The following is a 24450-nucleotide window of genomic DNA, read 5'->3' as shown; positions in this document are numbered from 1 at the left end:
CACATGTGTAAAAATAATGTGCTTGGAGAACAATAAGTCCCATCTGGGATGTAGTTGGTATTTTGGCAAGGCCATTTAATCTACATTGCTGAACATTCAGTATCCTCAGTCCTTGCCCATGAAATGTTCTTTGTGCCCTCAAGTCACTGTGACAAGTAAAAATGTACCCAGACATTTTTGAACACCTCCTAGATGATTAGTCCAATCTATAATACATTATCTCTGGATAAGAACCATTGAGTCGGATGGGCTTAGTAGAAGGTGTGGTTGGAACTGAGAATGGAAAGGGACAGAGGTTGGAGTGCAAGGATAAAGGACTTGAATGCTGTGCCAAGGAGTCTGGATATTACCTACAGGCTTCAAGCAGGAGAGGACTGAAGAGGTTGCTTTGTTCAGGATAGTTTTAGTGGCAGTGCGGGCAATGAATTGGAGAAGGAGAGAAAGTAGAGGAAGGCTACTGTAACAGTTACAGATGAGAAATCACATTCTGATGAAAGGTCTGTGGGTAATGAATTCCAGAGATTTTAAAAAATAGAATCAAGGAGACCTAGAAACTAATTTCAGAGAGTGCAAAGAGAATCAAATTTGGTCCTAAGTTTTCTAGGTGAATAATTTTCCATTAGCAGAGATAGAAATACATAGGCTCAGTGAAAATTCGTATCTGCTTCTATTTCATGGAATTGTTTGGATTAACAATTACAGAGACAGAACTCCCAACCTCTGACAACAGACTGTCTAATTTTTCAAGTATGTACCTTGTCCTTAATTTTTTGATTTGGGGGCTATCTAGTAATTTGTCTGCCATAGTTTTTTTAACTTCCATGGAATGATAGGTTTACCTTAAAAGGGAGTCCTAGTCAGATTGCGTTAGACCACCTGGTGGGAGGGGGCAGGATTTGCGTTCCTGAATATTTGGTGCATTTTTCATTCCATACCATCAGTGCACAAGTAAGATGAGGTAAGAGTGTAGATGGCTCCAGGCAGTTATTCCAAGTTCTAGGCCTAGCACTTATGCAGTCTGTGTATGGACAGTACCCTGACAATGTAATGTGTTACTCAACCCTAGGACATTGGCGAGTCCAAGGGGCTGCTAATAATAACTATGCAGGGACACAGTTGTAAACCAGGACTGTCCCAGGCAAACCTGTACGGATAGCCCTCAGCAATACTTTATAGTGTATCAACAGATATATCTTCAAACACATTTTGGCTAAGTTTATCCCTTTTCTCAGAAAGGAGAGCAGTGACTGTAAATCAGCCTTGGAAAGAGAATTTCTATGTGAGAATGGGTTTGCTGTGGTTATACTTATTGTAACTGAATGTAATCGATGTTGCAGTTTACTGACTTAGAGGAAATCATTACTTATCTGGTATAAGCTGGAAGGGCTTATGAGTAAGATTCCTGTGAATCAAAGTGAAAGTGGAAAATTATTTCTTAATTCTCACTATGTGACTTTGGATGGCCATGATTCTTTCATACCAATTATTTCATACCAATTGATTTTTCCCCCATACTTTGCATATATTCCATTGTTGTTTGTATTGTATTCAGAGGATGAGACAGAGTTAAATTGGAAAAGCTGTTACAGACTTAGAATTTGAAATCATACCCACTTTTTGTTAAGCAATTATTGCTCTACAGTAGAGAAGAAAATTATACTTCAAGCAACAGTAGCTTTAAATTTTTTTAATGTTTATTTTTGAGAAAGAGCGAGCGAGCAAGAATGCATGCATGAGTGAGCAAGGGAGGGGCAGAGAGAGAGGAAGACACAGGATCTCAAGCAGGCTCCAGGCTCTGAGCTGTCAGCACAGAGCCCGACGAGGGGCTCAAACCCACGAACCACAAGATCATGACCTGAGCTAAAGTCAGACACTTAACAGAATGAGCCACCCAGGCACCCCAACAGTAGCTTTTTAGAAACATTCTTTTTCAGAGAGTGAGAGAACAAGCAAGGGAAAGGGGCAGAGGGGAAGAGAGAAGAGAGAATCCCAAGCAGGCTCCATGCTTAGTATGCAGCTGGATGTTGGGCTCAATTTCATGACCCTGCCAGGATAATGACCTGAGCCAAAATCAAGAGTTGGACACTCAACTGAGTGAGCCACCCAGGTGCCCCAAGCACAGTAGCTTTATAAAACTTCCTAGCACATCTGTTTTAAGATTTTAATTGCAAAGCAGTATTTTCAGAAGGAAGACTTGCTTTATGAAATGTGGGCTAGGTTTGGCCTCTTGGTACATACAGTATGGAGCTTATAAAGCCAGACATGCTTTTAAAAACCAATTCAGTATCCATTTGAAGCATATTATGAAAAATATATACACTCAAGGACACTAAGAGCTGCCATTGTCTCTGATGGTGTTAGGTGATATTTCTCTCGTTACTTTTTTCTCATTTATTGAAAAACTCATTTACATGAAAAAACTTTATTCCTTAGATAGTTACAAATATTCTTTGTAGAAAGCTTAGAAAGCACATAGGCCTTAAAAAAAAAAACAGCAAAAGCAAAAAAAAAAAAAAAAACAGTCAAAGATAACAAAAGTTAACATTTGGCTTCTACCCTCAACTTTTGTTTCTATGTATATTTATGTCTTTCTCCCTTTACAAGTGTACCCCTGTTCTATTTTGTAACTTGTTTCAACTTATTGGATTTTGAACATTATGTTAATGTCATTAAATATGGCTGCATATATCCTACTGAGTGTATATATCCTAATATATTTAATCACCTATTAAGAATTTGATTTTAGTTTTTCAATAATATGAAGAATATTCTTATATAGTCTCTCATATACACACTTTAGTTTTATACATCTATCTGATTTGCATGAGATAAACTTTTAAACATAAAAACATGTTTTCAGCTTTATTAAGATTAACATGTAACAATATCACATATTTAAAGACTTTTGATATATATATTGCCAAATGGCCTTCTAGAAAAGTTGCACCAGTCCACATCTTAACTAATAGCAGACATTTGCCCTTGCGTCTAACAATAAGTGCTATTTACAAAAAGTACAAAAAAATGCATTTTTTGGTTTAATATTTTCTTTGGTAAGGTGAAGTTCATTTGTTTTTTACCTGAATATTGGCATTGTGACATTTACCAGAATCTCTGGCTTTTTTTCTTCTGTTTGCAAAACTGTCTTGTTCTTAGTGATTAAAAAACTTTAAATGAAATATCACAAGAAATTTATGTTCAAGATTATGAATGGAGAGTTCCACGGATTATCACAAAAAGGGCAACTTGTGCAACTGCAATACAGGTCAAGAGGAATGTTAGCGCCCCAAGAATGCTTATGAGGTCTTTTAACAATCACTCCTATCTCTTCTGCCTCCACAAAACTACCATCCTGACTTGTAACCAAAACACATATAAAAGATTACTCATGATACTTTATAAAGATCTATAAATTGGAAACAACCCAAATGTCCAAGCAACACAACATTGAAAAAATGCATAACATATTAAAAAAGAAAATATATAAAAATAGAAATGAATGAACTACCTCAACATGCAGCAACATAGATAAATCTCACAATGTAATGTTGAATGAAGGAAGTCATAAAATGATACATTGACATACATTGTGAAAATAGTTAAAACTAATCTGTGGTACTAGAAGTCAGGATTGTGGTTCTTCTATGTGTTTATTGAACACTTCCTTTGTGCTGGATTTTGTACGGGTTACCTATCGATACGGTAATGAGTCATAATTAGTTGGTGCCCTTAAGTTGCTTATGGTATAGTGTAGTGGTTCTCTACCATGGGTAATTTCTCCCCTTAGGGGACATGTGGTAATGTTTGCAGATATTTTTGGTTATTTACAGTTGAAGGGATGCTGGTGGATAGACAGTAGATACTGCAAACATTAGACAAAGGCATAGGACAGCCCCCTGCCACAAAGAACCGTGCGGCCCAAAACATCAGTAGCATTGAGGCTGAGAAACCCTGTTCCAGTAGAGCAGGCAGACAAGTAATCAATTAGTTCAGGGTAGGGGTGTGATAAAGGGTGCTAATTTGCTTCTGTTTGCTACCAATTACTCTGTTAGATACATATTTTCTCATTTTTCAAAGAAGTGTGCAGAGGATGTCATACTATTTTTATTTTCTGTATGAAGTTTCCTAAACTGAGTGAAACGCACTTTCCAAAGGTTGGGTGGATTTCATCAATGGGGGAGATGACCCTTATAAAGACTCTAGGCATTTTCAGAATTGTCAGGATTAAGCGTTCTAGGTAAGAAAAAAAGAAAGGAAAAGCACACTTGAAGGTGTGGAGACACACAGAAAATCATCCACTGTTAAGTAAAATGTAGGTGATTGAGTCCAGTTCCACTGCATAACCAGAAATGATAGTCAAGGTGGCGGGGACTGAGTTTGACAGACCTTTTGTGCTAAAGTTAGTCGGTTTAAGCACCTTCCTGAAGCCACAAGTAGTCAGTGAAGGATTTTAAGTAGGGGAATAAGAAGAGGAAATATTTTTCTTTTGGCAGAATGAAATGTGAGTTAAAGGGAAGTCAGCAATGAAGGTGGCAAGGGCAATAATCTAGGTTAAAAAAAATGAAATGAGAATAGATATTTCCTCTTCAGACCTTCCCTGACTAATCTGTCTAAAATGTTAACTTTCCTTCCCAATGTTTCCTTTCTTCATTTTTTATCTCTCCCCTCTTTCCTCATTCTTTCACTCCCTCCTTTCCTCCCTTTTTTCCTCAGCACTATGGGTAGCTAACATACTCAGGTTTTGCCTGTTTTATTCACTTCTCCCAATAGAATGTAAGCTCCAAGAGGGGAAGGGATTTAAGACTGTTTGGCTTGAATACAGGCTTACGATCTGCAGAACAGTGTTGACACATAGTGGGGCTCAACACATTTATTCAATGAATAAATGAAGGTAATCATAGTGGAAACGGGAATGAGAGAGATATTGAGGGATAATCAACAGGACTTGATAATGAATGGGATGTTGACTAAAGGTGAAGGGAGACTGAGATTACTCTTATGATTTTGGCTTGGAAGTTGGGTAGTGAATTTATGAAGGTACGGAATAAGAGAAGGTGCATATGTGCTGGCAAGAAAGGCCATTATGGTGGAGAATGGGTGTTTTGGGACATGTTGAGTTCAAAGTGGTATGAGATATCCTGGGGAAGGTACCCAAAGGGCAGTTAGATGTAAGCATTCAGAGCTCTCAAGGGAACTCTAAACTTAGTCTTTGGCAGAAAATACCATGACCTACTCTGCATGCTTCCTTGAAAAATAAAATGAGAAAATATAGATCTAACAGATCATGAGTAATCTTTTATATGTGTTTTGGTTTCAAGTCAAGATGGTAGTTGAGGGAGAAGAGAGGGGAGTGATTGTTCAAAGACCTCACAAAAGTTCTTGAGGCACTAACATTCCTCTTGACTTGTATTATGGTTGCATATGTTGCCCATTTTGTGATAATCCATTGAACTCTCCATTTATAATCTTGAACACAAAATTGTGGTATTTTTATTTTATGGATGAAATTTCCTAAACTGAGTGAAATACACTTTCTAAAGGTTGGATGGATTTCAGCAATGGGGGAGATATTGTTTAAGCAATAGAACTGTTGACCTTTATGGGAGGAGTTTCATTGTTACTATTGGGGCACTGTCCTCATTGCTCTGGTTTGAGGGAGCACATGGAATCTTAGGCAAGCAGACATGGTGATTGTTGGTTGAAAAGTATCTATTGATAGCAAGACGGCTCTTGAATTAGGAGATTGTGTGTGTGTGTGTGGTGGAAGGAGACTTGAATGGGAAAGAGCCATATGAGGTGGAGAAATAGGGGAATGTTTGAAGAAACAAGGTCACTGAGGAGACAGAAGAACATAGGATCCAAGACTTAAGTGGGAAAACTAGCCTTAGATGAAAGGCTTGTCTAATCAGAAATCTATAAAGTATCTATATCCTATCAGTCAAGCATTTGTTTTATTCATTTACCAGTAAGGGGATCAGAAATATGCTGAAGTGGCAGGAAAAGGATTAACTTTTTATGTATAAGAAAATACATATACATTTGTTGCCAGAGGCAGTGTATTTTCAAAAATAATTTGTAAACAAAAAATTACAGAAATGAGATCTGCATCCAGAGAATTTGCTACTTTTGTTTTTAGCTCCTTCTTCTGTATTTGATGATTCTGCCCTTCTCTTTGGCACTTTGTAAAAATGTGTTTTAGGCTAAGAGAATGTTAGCATTATGTTTTTGAAATGACATAGGTTTAAAAATGAGTAATTTAGAACATACAAGAAAATTCGCAGTTAAATGGAACCATCCCTTAATTTGTGAACTGCAAGACCAGTGTTGAAGGGTTTTTAAAGAATTACTGAGGGGCGCCTGGGTGGCGCAGTCGGTTAAGCATCCGACTTCAGCCAGGTCACGATCTCGCGGTCCGTGAGTTCGAGCCCCGCGTCGGGCTCTGGGCTGATGGCTCAGAGCCTGGAGCCTGTTTCCGATTCTGTGTCTCCCTCTCTCTCTGCCCCTCCCCCGTTCACGCTCTGTCTCTCTCTGTCCCAAAAATAAATAAACGTTGGGGAAAAAAAAAAAAAAAAAGAATTAGTGCATGTCAAATTTGAGTACTTTTAAAAATACCTGCCATTCTTGAATCATGAAGTTTAATGATGCATTTGGAAAAAGGGTGGGGCACCTGGGTGGCTGAGTCGATTAAGCCTCAGGCTTCATTCAGGTCATGATCTCTTGGTTTGTGGGTTCAAGCCCTGAGTCAGGCTCTGTGCTGACAGCTCAGAGCCTGGAGCCTGCTTCTGATTCTGTGTCTCCCTCTCTCTGCCTCACCCTCACTTACACTCTGTCTCTCAAAAATGAATAAACATTATTTTTTTAAAAGGAAAAATGCCTAGGTATTTAAAATGAACAGAAGTGTTTAAAATGTTTTTAATCAAATCTGAATAACTATGAACTATAAGTGAGCAGGATGCATATACTGACTCTGAGAACCATAAAGTCCATATGATGTGTGTTTAAATATCTGTAAAGAAGCAGATGTCTGACAAATATGTTACTGTGATCTCAGTGTCTGGGGGATTATATGAGAAGTAAAATAAAACTAAAAATTAAGAATGTCTTTATTTAGAAGATGCCTATGGATGGACTAAGGACCCAACTGGGTTGCTTGTGAAATTGATACAAATTAGACAGTGGTATTGTGTAATCACTATTACCCAAAGTGCTGCAAATCACAATAGACAAATAGGGTAGATGTATCACAGAATCGGAAGAGGTCAGAGAAGGGACATGTTAGCAGTAAGGTGAGAATAGTCATTGGAAGACTGTGGAAACAGTGGAACTTAGCTTTAATTTCTTCTGCCTTCGCCATCTAGCCTGGGTGGCAAGGTAGTGAAGAGCTAGGGGGCATTTTGTGTTTAACACCTGTTAAAACACTGGTTGCTTTCTTCCATGCCCCGAGTTTCTTATTGGGTAGATCTGAAATGGTGCCTAAGAATTTATATTGTCAACAAATACCCAGGTGATGCTGACTTGGCTGGGTCAGAAACTAGCCTTTGAAAATTGCTGCAATGTAATAATTATGTTGTCTCCATCCATCACTGATTATGGAATAGGCAGGCCACTTTGTATTTAGTAAAAGACCAGTTTTAGTACCACCTAAGCATAATGAGGATATTTTGAGGAAATGTATGTCCTTCTCCACATCAATCATTAATCATCAATATCATAATCAGTAATAATGTATCTGTTCGTGGACTCTACTAAGCTGATCACAATGAAATAGAATACACTGGCTTTCAGCCAGGCTTCTAATGCTCTTGAATCCTTCCTCCTCAGGCTCCTGTCTTTGCCTTCCCCACTTTCTCATGACTTGCTATTCCTTCTTCTGAGATTTCCATTACTTTATGTATTCTGGCATGTTTAGTGTTCTAATTAATAATTATGTCTGGTATCTTAGAGTCTAATTTATTCTTTTGATTTTGTTGATACAGGTACTGCAAAAGATTCTGATTGAAATATAGCTTCCATATGAATTGAAGCTTTTTTAAAATGTTTATTTTTGAGAGAGTAAAAGAGAGGGAGTAGAATCCCAAGCAGGATCCACACTATCAGCATGGAGCCCAATGTGGGGCTCGAACTCATGAATTCTGAGATCATGACTTGAGTCAAAAATCAAGAGTCTGTCACATAACTGACTGAGCCACCCTGGCACTCCATGAATTGAAGAATTGTAAATAGTTGTTTGGGCCATATTATGAAAGGAAGAAACAGGGGAGGGTTTATGGGCAGGAGAAGAGGGATCATGGTGACTATTTAGACCGAGAGGACCCTTCTGATCGCTCTGTCCACAGCTGGCTCCTGAGCTACATGTCAGTCAAGTGTCCTAACTTACTCTTTGATGATAGGTGAAGTTCATATTGAGTCCCAGTATCTTCATCTTTAAAACTTAGGGGAGGTTAGGAGGTCATTGCTCTAATATTCTGTGATTCTATAACTGCCTCCAGAAGTTACTGCTTTTTGCTATTCTAGTCAGCCCCTCTCCTCAAATTTCTGGTGGGAATGGCTATTCTAACACTCCCCTCAACAACCCTGTGATGTAGGTAAGTGTTTACATTTTACCATTGAAGCTCAAAGAGGTTCAGAAACCTACCCAAGGACACACTTATGAAGCAGAGCTAAGAATGAGATCTAAGATTCTCTCTGATTGTGTTATTTATTTTTTATTTATTTTTATTTTATTTTTTAATTTTACATCCAAGTTATCATATACTGGTTGGAACTAGAAGGTATTATGCTAAGCGAAATTAGTCAGAGAAAGACAAATATCAAAGGATTCTCTCTGATTCTAATGCCTGTTTCTTTTTCTTTTTAAGCCAGTTTTACTGAGCTATATAATTGACATATAGCACTGTGTATGTTTAAGGTGTACAGCAAAATTTTACTTATGTATCTTGTGAAATGATTACCACAATAAGTTAACATCCATCATCTCATGTAAATACAAAAAATAAAGAAATTAGATCTTTGGTATTTACTCTCTTAACACCTTTCACATATACCAAAAAGCAGTATTAACTGTAGCCATCACCTTGTATGTTTCACCCCTACTACTTATCTAACAACTGGAGGTTTGTACCTTTTGAGCACCTTCATTCAGTTCCCCCTCACCCTACCTTCAACCTCTGGTAACAACAGATCTGATGTTTTTTGTTTTTGTTTTTCTCCTATGAGTTGTTTTTTCTTTTCTTTTTTCTTTTTTTCTTTTCTTTTTGATTTCACATATAAGTGAGATCATGCGATATTTGCCTTTCCCTGTCTGATTTATTTCATTTAGCCATGTTTCTTTAACTACTCCATGCTGCTGCTCTTAGAGAAAATAAAATCACAAAACACATTATTTGTTAAGCTTTAGAATCTGTCTTTTTTGAGCAGGGTTGAGGGTAGGTCATCACTTTTAATTGGCACACTTTGAAAAGCCATTCTCTTAAGCTGGTTCCTTTCCCAAAAAAGGACCTTGCCCTACAGGCTGCTCTGCAGAAAACATGTTCTCTTGGTTAACAGGTTACTGCCAGCTGGGAAAGTCTGATTAGCTGAAGTGGCTTGTACACCTTTATAAGAGCTGCTACCAGCCAGTTAATAAACTGACCATAACTGGATAAAGTTAAAGAATAGTTCTTTAGGGGAGGGACTGTGAGGATGGCCCTGCTGCCCCCTTATCAGAAGCTAATTGAGAGGTCGTCACCTGCTGGGTCTCTTGATTCTTATGCTTTCTTAGGAAATTCCATCCCTGCAGGAGAGCTGGCTAGGTTTTGATGCACCTATGGTTGGTATAAAACAAAACATCTGTTAATTGACTCTAGTTTCAGGGGACTGTATCCAAGCTTGGTCTCCACCGAGCCACAGTTTAATTGCCTGAGGCCAGCCAGTCAAGAGCCTGTCATCTAAAAGGTGCTCGCTACATATGAACTGAATAATTGATATGAATCCTAGGTGGCTCAGGGTCTCTGAGAGGAGAGCAGTTTCTGTAACATTAGTTGCTCTTCTGTAAAAAACACCTTGAACTTATTACTAACAATAGACACTTATTTAGTACTTTCTTTTTGGCTAAATCTTCTCCACAGTTTATGCATATACCTGACTATTTGAGGCAAGTAAACGGGGAGGGGTGGGGGAAGCCTAGAGAAGTTAAGCAGCTCAGCTCATTCAAAGTCATCGACTGGTGCTTAGCAGAGTTGATAGTGGAATGTGTGTCTGACTAGTGACAACCCATGTTCTTTGTTCAAGCATTCTTGAAATGCTTTTTGGTTTGTTCTAAAGAGGCATTCCTTTATAAGTTCATGGAACATATAAGCTAAAAATTGAAAGTACTTATATATTTAATGAAGACATTCCTATTAACTACCTTTAATATTTAAAATCTCATAAGGGTAAATTCCTAGTAGCACTGCTAGGAATTTACCCAAGGGATACAGGAGTGCTGATGCATAGGGGCACTTGTACCCCAATGTTCATAGCAGCACTCTCAACAATAGCCAAATTATGGAAAGAGCCTAAATGTCCATCAACTGAGGAATGGATGAAGAAATTGTGGTTTATATATACAATGGAATACTACTTGGCAATGAGAAAGAATGAAATATGGCCTTTTGTAGCAACGTGGATGGAACTGGAGAGTGTTATGCTAAAGGAAATAAGTCATACAAAGACAGATACTATATGTTGTCACTCGTATGTGGATCCTGAGAAACTCAACAGAAGACAAGGGGGAGGGGAAGGGGAAAAAAGTTACAGAAAAAAAAAAGTTCTCAAACCATAAGAGACTCTTAAATACTGAGAATAAACTGAGGGTTGATGGGGGGTGGGAGGGAGGGGAAAGTGGGTGGTTGGCATTGAGGAGGGCACCTGTTGGGATGAGCACTGGGTGTTGTATGGAAACCAATTTGACAATAAATTTCATATTAAAAAAATAAAATCTCGTAATGGTAAAGACACTAACTTCTTGATGATCATTAGGAAGCTGGTGGTACAGTGAAGCAACCAGGTAGGCTTCTATTCATCATGTGACAGCCCTTTTCACTGTCTTTATTATTCTTTTAGTATGATGATGAGGATAGATGATGATGAATGTAATTGGGTGATACTTTTCTATGTAGTTGGGTGTATTGTGAAATCTCTCCTGTCTCATCATTTTGTAAGTGGAGTTCAAGTAAAGAGAAAGTAGTAGCTTTTAATGTGTTGTGCGAAAGAAAACAAATAGTAACAGCCATTTCAAATAGTGCTTAAAAGGATGTTTTGTTCAGTTAATAAGTACTTAAACTGATCATCCAGAATGAATGTGTGTGTGTGTGTGTGTGTGTGTGTGCGCACAGCCCTACAAGGCTTCTGTCAGGCATGTAGAAATTCCCTTAATTAAAAAAAATTGTTATATAGATTTGGAAGAGACCTGGTTAATTCTCTCACTCTCTCTGCCTCCTCTCTCTCAACCCTCACCAAAAATATGCATATTGAGGTTTCTAAATAAGAACTTCCCCAGAGTTGCACAATTATCCAGTAACAGTGTGACCCCAGTGACTGAGATACTGTCATATTGTTCCTTAAAAAATAAACCATGCAATACAGAAGAAACTACTATGCACAATTACAAACCTGCATATAGAAAAATCTCAGGTTCTTTGACAATTTTTTTTCTGAAATGGTCAGTTTAAGTGTTTTCAATCCCACTAAGGATCAAAGTCATTAGATTTTATCTTCTAAAGAGAGAAATCAATTTGTGGTTAAATCACATCTTTATTTTTTTAATATGAATTGATTTATTTATTTAAATATGAAATTTATTGTCAAATTGGTTTTCATACAACAAGTGCTCATCCCAACAAATGCCCTCCTCAATGCCAATCACCCACTTTCCCCTCCCTCCCACCCCCCCATGAACCCTCAGTTTATTCTCAGTTTTTAAGAGTCTCTTATGGTTTGGCTCCCTCCCTCTCTAACTTTTTTTTCCCCTTCCCCTCCCCCATGGTCTTCTGTTAAGTTTCTCAGGATCCACATATGAGCGAAAACATATGGTATCTGTCTTTGTATGACTTATTTCCCTTAGCATAACACTCTCCAGTTCCATCCACGTTGCTACAAAAGGCCATATTTCATTCTTTCTCATTGCCAAGTAGTATTCCATTGTATATATAAACCACAATTTCTTCATCCATTCCTCAGTTGATGGACATTTAGGCTCTTTCCATAATTTGGCTATTGTTGAGAGTGCTGCTATAAACATTGGGGTACAAGTGCCCCTATGCATCAGCACTCCTGTATCCCTTGGGTAAATTCCTAGCAGTGCTATTGCTGGGTCACAGGGTAGGTCTATTTTTAATTTTTTGAGGAAACTCCACACTGTTTTCCAGAGCAGTTGCGCCAGTTTGCATTCCCACCAACAGTGCAAGAGAGTTCCTGTTCCTCCACATCCTCTACAGCATCTATAGTCTCCCAATTTGTTCATTTTAGCAAATGACTCTGACTGGCGTGAGGTGATATCTCAGTGTGGTTTTGATTTATATTTCCCTTAAATCACATCTTTAAAAGAGCACTAGATTAGAAGGAACTCAGCTCTGATTTGAGCTCTAAAAGTAACTAGCTTTGCAAGCTTACACAAGTTACATAGTATGGTCTAGGGCAATAGTCTTCTAGTTCCAATAACTGTCATAAGTCTATGAAAAAAAACCTGAGTAATATTTACTGTTGGCAGTCACCATTTTCATATTGGTCTCTTTGTGACTTTATATATATTTTAAGTCTAGTTTCTGCAAAATCCTATCTCTCTGCAATGCTCATTTCTACTTGGTTTACAGTTAAGGAATATGCATACTTCTTGTTTCTTAGACAAAGATAAAAAAAAAATCTAAGAGCTTCAACACCATATATAATCAGTTGGTGCCTAATTCGGAAATGGAGCTCTTTATAATGTAAAGTATTTTGATACCAAAATCATGCTATTGCATTAAAATGTACAAGGCAGACTCCGTTTTAGTATTTATTTTAAGCTGATAGAAATGTAATGGATTTGTTAGTCATTTGGCAGCTATACCTGTCATCCAATGTTATGTCAAGCACCTATGCTAGGCCCTGTGATGCAGAATAGAATAAGACATGTTCTGTTTTCTTCATGAGATCTTCCTTTGATGGGAGGATTATGATGAATGTAAGAACAACCACGAGAGTAGAATTGTTGTCTCAGGTACCTGGATGCTGGGAGGGCATGGGGAGTTTAGAGGAAACTTCAGCATTGCCAGGGTAAAGGTACCATGGCAATGAGGCAAGGGAAGTAGAAGGATATGTCCAGACAGAGGGATGTTGGGCTTTAAAATCAAGGGTTTGAACTGAACCTGGAAGTAAAGGGAAGCTGCTGAAGGATTTTAAACTTGAGCTTTGGAAGATCACAGTGGTCTTTCTGTGGCTAAGGCGGAGCCATCTTAGTTTAGTTTATTTTTTATTTTTTTTTACATTTACTTATTTTTGAGAGAGAAACAGAGCACATGTGGGGAGGGGCAGAGAGAGAAGGACACAGAATTCAAAGCAAGCTCCAGGCTCTGAGCTGTCAGCACAGAGCCTGACGCAGGGCTCCATCCCACAAACCATGAGATCGTGACCTGAGCCAAAGTTGGACGTTCAACCAACTGAACCACCCAGGCACCCCAGAGCCATCTTAGTTTAGATCATTGTGACCTATAGCCCCGGTGTGGCTAAGCCATCAAGATTTGAAGAAGCAGACCACATCAGACATGCCATCAACAGCGACAGTAATGGTGATTTCACTTCACACTATGGATGTTTCGTATGCTGGTCCACAGCACTGATGCTCTAGCACCTTGTGAGCACACCCTGCTTTAATCGTATTACACAACCCTCTAAAGAAAAATCATGGAGCACTTGTTCTATTTATTCTGGAAGCTAAATTATATCAAATAGCCTGAGAGCTAGAATACTTATTTTCTTCTTTGTCACTTTGTAGTTTGTAACATGGCTTTGTAATTTTCAGGACTCTTAACAGAAGATTTAAAAAATTTTTAATTTAGGGTCCTAAAACGCTTGCTCTGATATGTAACAGAAGTCTTCTTTCTCACACTTACATTTAATTTTCTTAGGAGTTTGTATTCTCTTGAATGAGCCTCTCATTTCAGTTTAGACCCAAGTTTGACAGAATCATTCTGCTTTAAAGGCAGGTGCTACCTTGTGGTCTGTTTTCCTTTGTGCAAATAAAGCTTCTACTTAGCACTTCAGCTTTTAAAGTGTGTTTGCATCCATCCTTTCATTTGCTCCTGGAAATCCTAGGACGGAAGCAGTGTTATCCCCACTTATGGAGCAAGTAAGCAGTTCTGAGGAGTCCACTGGCAAGCCCGAGGGTTTGCAGCCTCTGCATTGCATGGCTGAAACTATCTATTGTAATCAAACTGGATAAGCAGAACTAACAAAGCTACCTTCACAGAGTTGGGCAGATATATCAGCCTGTATATCAGGAGGCATAACTGTAATGCAGGTTTTAACCAAAATGCATTGTTTGGTAAAATTTTTCTCCCTTCTTTCTCTCCAATCAACACTTCACTGACTAGTCAATGCATATATAATCAAGAAACCACAGGCTTATAAAAGGCAGCATGGAATTTTGATCTATTGATAACTCCTAAGGAGTCCTATTTCTTGATTTATCAATATAGTATGAAAAACAGGGAAGTACAAATGTTCCCATGTTGAGATAATCCAATTCCAGCAGCGTCTTGTTCATTTGATATTTGTATTATGTACACACCAGATGATGTATTTAAGACATCATTATGCCTCCCTAAGCTTAAATGCTACCATTTGGTGTTTTATTTATTTATTTATTTTTTTAATTTTTTTTTCAACGTTTATTTATTTTTGTGACAGAGAGAGACAGAGCATGAACGGGGGAGGGGCAGAGAGAGAGGGAGACACAGAATCAGAAACAGGCTCCAGGCTCTGAGCCATCAGCCCAGAGCCTGACGCGGGGCTCGAACTCCTGGACCGCGAGATCGTGACCTGGCTGAAGTCGGATGCTCAACCGACTGCGCCACCCAGGCGCCCCCCATTTGGTGTTTTAAACACGAAGCCTGGTTCTTTCTTCCTTCAATGTGCCCATGGATTTCAATCATTTTCTAGCCTAGGACTCAGCAAACTATGACCCATAGGCAAAATCTGGCTTGCCAGCTTTTTGGGGGGCCCTTGTAAAAAATAGCTTTGAGAGTTTTAAGTGGTTGAGAAAAATGTCAAAGGAGGAACAATATTTTGTGGTACACAAAAATGATACTTCAAATTTCAGTGTTCATAAATAAAGTTTTATTGGAAAACAGCCATGCACTACATATTGTCTATGGCTGTTTTTGATCTACAACAGAGTCGAGTAGTTTAGACAGAGACTGCATGGCCCACAAAACCTAAAATATTTATCTGGCCCTTTAGAGGAAAAGTTTGATGTTTCTTGCTCTAGCCTATTTAGAGTGTGAAGGGATTAAGAGATTCTTCTTGTTTTCCTTGAATGAGGGTTGAGTGGAGAGCAACCCCATGTTAGCTTCCATATACTTTGCTGTTTAGTTGGGTGGACAGAGGTGTATTTGCCAACATTTGGAAAAGTTCAACTAAATCTCAGGTCTGCAGTTTACAATAAACTGCTCTGGTTCCACCTTAATATGAAAAATTGACAAGTTAAAAAGAGAAAAGCACACAAGGTGTAACCAAGATGAGAGATCTGCTACTTGGTAGGAAAATAAATCTGATAAGAGACATGAATTTGCTTTATGATTTTTACAATTGTTTCATTGTTACCATATTCCTTCCATTTGAGATAGTTGTCCTCCCCTCTCATTTGCTTTAAATAGGAAAAAAAAAAAGTCCCTTAAACACCTGCCTTTGTATTCTCAGTAAATGTGTCTAAGTTTTAATTTCAGTTATTTTGAGAATACTTCAAATATGCATCACTTGAATATACAGAAAGTGAAGCCAACGTTTTTATAGTTCCTCATTGTTTGATTGCATGATTTTACATAAACATCAGTGTTTCTTCAGATTTTTTTGTGTGGGTGTGCCAGACATAATTTTTAAACATTCTAATATTAGAATGCATCTACCAACATATATTTCCCAATTTGAGTTTTGGGTATTTATTTTTTAAGTTTATTTATATATTAGCGTGAATGGGGGGGTGCAGAGAGAGAGAGAGAGAGAGAGAGAGAGAGAGAATATCTCAAGCAGACCCATGCTGTCAGCACAGAGCTTGACGTGGGGCTTGATCTCAGAAACCCTGAGATGATAACCTGAATCTAAATCAAGAGTCTGATACGTAACTGACTGAGCCACCCAGGTGCCCCAAGGTTTTGTGTGTGTGTGTGTGTTTTTTTTTTTAATGAACTATTTTAACACTTTAAAATGAGTCAGGAAAACAAAATACTTTTGATAGCATATGTATCCTCTAAAGTTGAAATAAGACACTTTTGGCATGCAAGGTAAAACTCTATAGATGTCTGAAAAACAACATATGAATTTCCATTCATCCTATCTAATTAAAATTTGACTAAAGTTAAAAACAAGGCCAGAATTTTGCAACCCTTGTGGTCTTTCATAAATTGAAAGACCTTCATAAATTGAACATCTTCATTTTATGTAAAGGGCCCTGCACCTTTCTAGTAATATCTATTTAATATTTTGTGATACACAAGATAGCAATATTTTGGGTAGGCTTATGTAGCTCTAGGGAGTGATAAAATTACGTGGTACCTTTCACCTGTTCTTTTTGTTCTCATTTTAAATGTGATGCTCCAAACAATCCTATGATATGGTTAGGTCTGGTATTTTCCCTCCCATCTGATAGTGAAAGGAGTAGTAGAGCACAGAGAGGATGTAATTTCTCTTACTTTTAAGGTCAAAATTACATTTAGATCCATTTTCCTAAATCCTGGTTCCTAATATTTGAGTAGATGACTTCTCATGTAGGTAACCAACAAATGATTGTGTTCTGTTTCTTTAGCTGCATGGCCTAAAGAAGTGTGTAAAGCCACACGGGGTGCCTGGGTGGCTCAGTTGGTTAAGCGTCCGACTTTCAGCTCAGGTCATGATCTCATGGTTCATGAGTTCAAGCCCCATATTGAGCTCTGTGCTGACAGTTCAGAGCCTGAAGTCTGCTTCAGATTCTGTGTCTCCCTCTCTCTGCCCCTTGACTGCTTGCTTACGCACTCTCTCTCTAAAGTAAATACACATTACAAAAATAAAAATGAAAAAGGAAGGGTAAAGCCATTATATTGAGTACAGGCATTAGTCTCAGGATAATGTCTTTCATTTGAGTAGTGCTAATATATAAATGTTTATTAAAATGATTACATATATATGCGCATCTGTATATCTACTACAAATGGAGTATCCTGGTATTTTGTTGGTTCTTCCTTTCATCTGCCATCTTGGACTGTCCTGTTTGGTAAAGTTTTACTCTCATGATAGCTCACATTCTTTGATCACTAATTACGCAGTAGATACTGTGCTGAAATCTTTGCCTTTATCAAGCTTCTGAAATGTCTCAAAAACCCTAAGATAGGACTGATGTTAACCTTTTTTTTTTTTTTTATATAGATGATGATACTGAGGCAAAGGGTTTTGCCAACTTGCCCACAGTCACATAATGGTAAATGAGCCAAGATGCTAACCTCAGATCTGCTAACCACTGTACTATTTGAAAGGTCATGGTATTCTCAACATAGTTCTTGTTTCCTGCCTTTGGATCCTGTTCTGAGTCTCCTATTCTGCACTTGACATAGTTGAATTTCATCCTGTGCTAATTCTCCTAATTAATAAAGGCAATCTTAATGTAAACCCATTGCAATGGGTTTTACACAGACTTCCACCCTGGATCTTCTTTTAACTCAGTAGTACTGGTTTTCTCTGTCATCACTCAAATAGTAAGTATGAAAACTTGAGTCCTGAAACCTCTGAGTCTGTCCTTTATTTATGTATTTCTTTAGGTTGAAAGATCATGAAGCTTCTCATGAGCTGTGTATAGGCCATACTACAAAAAATGTAATTTAAAATTTTAGGTCATAATTTTCATCATTCCTTAGTCTAATGGGATTATTGCAATAGTATATATTAGAAAATGCATGACTTTGGTAACATAAAGCTTAAAAACTTCAGTTAAGTATACCTAAGCCATTGCAAGTTTTGAGAAGGAATGTTAAACAAGAATATTTGAAGTTGTTAGAGAAGCCTAAAAATATTTAAACAATTTAAAAAAAACCTCATATTAAGTTGCACAGTTTAGTACTTCCCATGTGAAAAATTGCTAAAATTCTAATTCTGAATGTCTTTTGGAACAACCTGTCCCTTGAATTTCTGTTAAAATGTTAGCGTATACTGAGCTGGGGTTTTCCAGGGGCCAGCTTGATGCTTTTTGATACAGCTGCAATCCAAAGAATAAATACCCCTAGTGGGTGTCAGCATCTGCCACATTCTGAATGGAGATGCTGGTGCTTTGACAATAAAGGGCAGCTGAACAATTAGCAGTCAGATTTTCATGTTGTGCTAAGACAGCCTGTACCTGACAGCCTTGATGACCAAAAAATAATAGAAAAATGTTCATTTGCATGTGTCTGAGCTCCTGTCTACCTCACCGATTGCTTCCCTTTCTCCAATAATTAATTGCAATATATGGAATTACATTTTCACAGTTGGGTTTAACAAAGGCTGATTTTTCTATGCTTTTAAGGTTTTAATTCTCTTGTTTACTTGATTGTCATCTGAGATATTCATTTAAAAGATGGCTGTTGTCATCTAAATTTTTGGTGAGAAGATAAAACTTCCTCTCCTGGTGTGCCAAAACCAGATGTATCAAATGTACAAACCTGGTGTATCAAAATCAGAGAGCTGATACCAAAGTTGGGGGTGGGGGGAATTGTGCATCTTTGGTTTCTCTCGGTTTTTCATCTCTTCTACCCAGTTTGTCACTTTTATTGGTTCATCCTGTGACCATTACCTTTTAGTGTTGAGCCTCTTGGTGATTTTCCTTACCTCCATTCTTTCTTTTTTCAGGAAACTTAAGTTTCCTAAAGTATTCCTTCCCTGCTCCCTTTGTATATAAGAAGGAGTAATCACATTATTACCTCATTGCCTGCCACTGTACCTTTGCTTTTAGTAGACCAAGATCCTGAAATGCAGGAACATTGCTTTTTCATCTGAGCCTCTAGCTCTCCATCATGATGCCTGACCTCTGGCACTTTTTTTTTTTTTTTTGAGAGGGAGGGAGGGAGAGGGCGGGCAGGCATGTGGGCACAGTCAGTGCAGAGGGAGAGGGAGAAAGAATCTTAAGCAGCCTCCATGCCCAGCACAAAGCCTGCCTTCTGGGTTTGACCTCATCACCATGAGATCATGACCTAAGCTGAAATCAAGGGTCCAATACCTAACCGACTGAGCCACCCAGGCGCCCTATATGCTTCTGTCTGTTGAAATCAGGGAACAAACCGGGTACCATCTTGGTCATGTTGCTCTCATGCTCAAGAATCTATCAAGACTCTCTCCCTGCTAGACCAAGCCCTAATCTTGAGCCTAACTTCAATTATTAATTTTAATTATGACTTAAATACTTGAAGTCACACAAAGTTGAAGAGATTTATAAATTCCTTTTTTGAAACAAAGTAAAATAAGAAGTAAATTCCCCACTTACAGCAAAGTAGCCATTTACTCTAAAGTAACCATCTTCCACTTCTGATCTCCAGCTCATTTAAGCCACTCTTCATTGGGCTCATCATGTGCCATATGAATTTTCTGTTGTGTGATTATGAATGGAGTCACCCTCGTCAAGACTCCACTCTTCCCTCTGTCTCTTTAAAACCTGCCCAGCTGAGGTTCCAACTTCCATGGCATATGTTACCTGCCTCACTTGAATACTTAAGTTCTCTATTATAATTGTTTTCAGGTGTTGGATTATTTGTTCTTCCAATACGATTTGCATTCCTTTCCAGCAACCATGGCTTTTCTTTCTATATAACAGATATTTACAGGGCATGTGCAAGCAATCTCATACCTAGCATTCAAATGGGTTTTTAAATATAAAGGAATTGAGTTTTTAAATGGCACTTGTGTTCGTTCATTTGGCAAGCATTAAAACTCCACCATGTGTCCGGCACTGTGTTAGAAACAAAGAATTTACAGACTGAAAGAAAAACTGTAATGGCAGAACAGAAATGGATCTGTATTTTCTGCCTCTAATGTACACAGCACATGCCTTTAATATCTACTATGCTATATTGCAGTGCTTTGTGAGTGCCTCATGCCCCCCCTGTCTTTGGCACCTCTAGGACAGGGAATGGGTATTATAATTTTATATTCTCAGGGTCTGGTACAATACCTGGCATGTGCTCCTTTTTTGGGGAATGCTTGGAATGAACTATTGAACTGAACTACAGTATAATTTGAAAAATGTTATAATGGAGCCTGTGTGGATACTGTGGAGGGACAGGAGAGGGGTACCTACCCTATTTTTGTTTTTTGGCCAGAGTAAGTTCCCCTTGCCAAATGACAGCTCCATCAGATTGTATTTGGACACAGTTTCACTTGGACAGTAATTTTACTTAAACCAATATTGGCAGTGCTCACTTGGATTACATTTTTGAGGAGGCACTGTAATTTAGAAGCATGTAAGTTGGCTAAAGTAGGGTCTTATTTCTGAACAAGGACAAAGTATAGATTTTTATGGAGACCTCTGTTCAGCAAACTCTGGTATCTCTGTTTTCTTAAGCCATATAGAGTTTTCTAAAGTTGATCAGTCTATTGAATGATCTTATTGGTGTCTTAAAACTCATTTATTTATAAAATTGACATAAGGATTTTCCTGAACTGTTAATAAAATAGCTATTTTTGGGAAGCAGTCCTGTCGTACCATTCAGGTAAATGCAAGTAGTTCTGTATCTTCTGCACCTGTTTTGATTTTTTTATTGATAACGAGAATGTTTTACTTTTATATAAAAGAATTAATAAGGTTGATGTGAATCCCACTTATTTAAGGATCACAAGCTGAAGAAATTTCTGGGAGAGAATGGATACAGGCTAGAGGGGAACCTGGAACTATAAGTTCCTACAAATAGTGGTTTTCTCCAAAGCAAAAGAGTTAGATCTGGGAGAAGTGGCTGAACGGGACAGGCGGTTGTGGATGGAACTGGAGTTGGTAATAGAGGTTCCAGGAAGCATGTCAAGAAGTAGATTGGCAGGGTAGGTGGTTGAGACAGTTGCTTTGAAAAGCTTTTGGTTCAAAGGTATTTGATTTGATGTGCTCTCAGTTTAGGCTTCTGAGTGTGTGGGCTGCCTGTGTTGGTTTTATGTTGTGGCAGGATCCCTGAGACCCAGGAAGGTTAGCGGAGCTTCAGATCATGTCAGGACTTGGAGCCAATCAAAGCTTCTGTTTAAATGCTTTGTTAAATAAGAAATATTTTGATATTTTTTTCTCCTAATGATTTGAATGAAGGAAAAGCAGCATTGAACATATGGAAACGAAGGATATTGATGAGATGGTCAAACAGTTGTGTATTTTGAAGGCTAAGGTAGTTCAACATTATCATATAAGGGGTATAATTTCATGCACATAACTCTGAAAAGAAATTGTGTGCAGCATAATTGGGGATGCAATGCCTGTTAAGATCAAAATAACTTCTTTCAGAATGTTAATGTAGTGTTGTTTTCTGTAAATTTAATCACGTCACAGTGTTTATTAAAATAACTTTTTCTGTTTTACTTTTAATACATAAACACATTAAAATTATAAAAGAGTCATATGATTCAGGGGCTCCTGGGTGGCTTAGTTGGTTGGGCATATGACTCTTGGTTTCGGCTCAGGTCATGATGCCGAAGTTATGGGATCCAACTCCATGTCAGTCTCCTGGCTGAGCATGGAGCCTGCTTAAGATTCCCTTTCTCTCTCTCTCTCTCAAATAAAAATAAAAAAAAATTAAAGATTCAGATCATTCAGAAATGTATAATTTTTAACATATTTCAAAATTCCACCACCTCTTTCCCAAGTTCTCTAGGCTCCTTCATACATCACACATGTGCAGTCATTGCACCATACTCCATATATCCTGCAACAGGCCTTTTTAACTTACTGATAGATCTCAGAGCTTTTCTCAGTCACTGCTTATAATTCACCCTGTGCTGCTTCATGGTTGTAGTAGTCTACAGTTTGAATGCATCAGATATTTATTGTCCTTAAATTTGAGGACAAATAATCAAGATTTTCTTTAGGTATTTTTACATAGAATGATAGGTATTTCAGAAATTCCACATTCTGTGAACTGATATTAGGAGCATGGAATGAAATGAGGAAAGGGAGCTACAAGTAAGAGTAAATATCAGCAGAGGACCTTATAAAATTATTTCCAAATGCTTACTGCTATAAGTTTTAGGCCAAAAAGCTTATTGGCATAATCCATGTTTTAAAGAAAACGCAGACCTTGTAGATAACCGCAGATTTATGAAGTGTATAGTTCTCTTTTCTCTTCTTAATATAAATGCTTTGTTGTCTTTACCCTTTAGTTCTATTTTATCCTTTGGAATGTTTATAATTATTTTGAAAAATAATTCAGCTAATAGGAAGGGCTGCTTGCTTTTTTGAAAAAGCAAGACAACCAACAATTTGTGGACACAATGTATTTTGGTCATGATTAAGAACCAACTGACCAGCTATAGATGACAGTTTTATTAAAATATAAGTCACAGCATTTAAGATTACAAATGCATATTTTGTGGGGTGACAAATTGTTCTTTACCCACTATCCTCCCCCAAAGAGTGATAGTGTAATTTGACTATGGACTTCTACGCATTGGTTTTCCAGTTGTAAATTTAAAACATTTTAGGAACAGACTTAGATGCACCATGGTGGTCATTTAATGCATGAAGCCTGTTAGACCCAAGATTGAAAGGTGAAGGTTGCTATTTACTTTTTATGGGTCCAGAAACTTTCGTTATTTAAACTGTAGTCTATTTCAACAAAAGTATTTTTTAGTCTTTAAATTCTGTTTTCTCACTTTACTTTCTCAATTTTCAAAATTTTAATATTCAGTGATATCCTGTTTTGGTTCTATGTTCTATTCCATTATCTCTTTGCTTGCAGCAACTGTACATTTTAAAGCTTTTCTGAATTATTAAAGGACCAAATACAGTAGTGACATTCAGAGGCTTGTTAAATGAATAAAAGTGATGCCATGGAGTTTTCCTAGAGGTTAACATATTGTCAGTTGCCGTCAACTAAATCTCTTACAAGTAATGCACTATATAATCTGTTGAAAACCTGAGTTTTCAATTAACCAGTCCTCCAGCCTTCTCTTCTTTCCTCTCCTTGAAGAGCAGAGTATATTTATTTTCACCTGTGTAAGCCAATTATCTCCAGTCCAGATGTTACCGGTCTACCAGGGAATCTGACCTAGAATACTAGTCTATAAATTAGTTCTTTTTACACTTTATTGAAATGTGTGTGGTTTAGTGGAAAACATACACGTTTCTAATCTCCTGTTGCTTCTGTGTGCAGATTGCCTATTATGAGCCAGTCAATTTGCCTATACTATTACAAATCTCCACAATAATAGTCTTGTAAGGTCAGTGATGTGTCCCTGTTTTATACAGAAGGAAATAGACACTCAGAGCCCTGTAGTTACTTGCCCAGAGTCACAGAGCTGCTAAGAGGAGAGCTGGGATTCAAACCCAGAAATAGCAGACCTAAAAGCACTTCTTTTTAACAAACTGTTCCTAGAGAAATTCTGTTAGCACGTTGTAGAGAAAAGAATACAGATTTAGAAGGCAATCAGTTTGGGGGCCTTTAAGAACCACCTCAGCCACTATTAGCTGTGTGACTATCTCTTGATCTCAAGTTCCTTTTTTTGCAAACTATGGATAGTACTGCTTACCTTATAGGATTATTATAAAGACTAAATGGAAATGCATGTAAAGCCTTTGGCACATTGTAAGCTTTCAAAAAGAGTGACTATACTATCCCTCCAAGTTAAGACACCTTCTGCTGAAAGTAAATGTCAGCACTGACTAACATTAAAGAGAATTTTAATTTACTGTCCTGAAAACAGAAGATACTGATTAGAGTATTCCCATTGTGTTTTTCATTGTAGGTCTTTTGAAGAGCAGAACAGATTTCAATCCCAGCAGCAATGCAATTTGTAGTGGGCGTGTTTTCTTTTTCTTTTTAATCCTTTGTTTTAATCTCATTTGGAGTTGCAAAATTTTCTGAAGGGTCTTATGCTTGCTGCCTAGGGCCCTAGGCTGGAATTTTCTCTTAGCCTATTGATGTGGTGAGCTGTTGGAAGAGGTAGGAGTGATTTAGAATGAGATGGCATTAGGAAACAAATGAGTTGAACACATATTTTTCTGACCACTAGAATTTCGATTGAGCTAACCGGTAAATTTGTGAGTTTTATTTG

At 37.8% G+C, this 24450-nt stretch overlaps 1 protein-coding gene across 2 annotated transcripts in view; it reads left to right on the top strand.

Moving 5' to 3' along the window:
• Window positions 1–24450, top strand: part of RSPO2 (R-spondin 2) — a 155826-nt gene that overhangs the window by 77584 nt on the left and 53792 nt on the right. The gene's annotated exons all lie outside the window — the stretch shown is intronic.

Source organism: Herpailurus yagouaroundi, unplaced genomic scaffold (genome assembly GCF_014898765.1).
Source record: "Herpailurus yagouaroundi ecotype Mexico unplaced genomic scaffold, PumYag 186, whole genome shotgun sequence".
Lineage (NCBI taxonomy): Eukaryota > Metazoa > Chordata > Mammalia > Carnivora > Felidae > Herpailurus > Herpailurus yagouaroundi.
The sequence above is the reverse complement of the archived record's forward strand: the minus strand, read 5'-3'. Positions and strand labels throughout refer to the sequence as shown.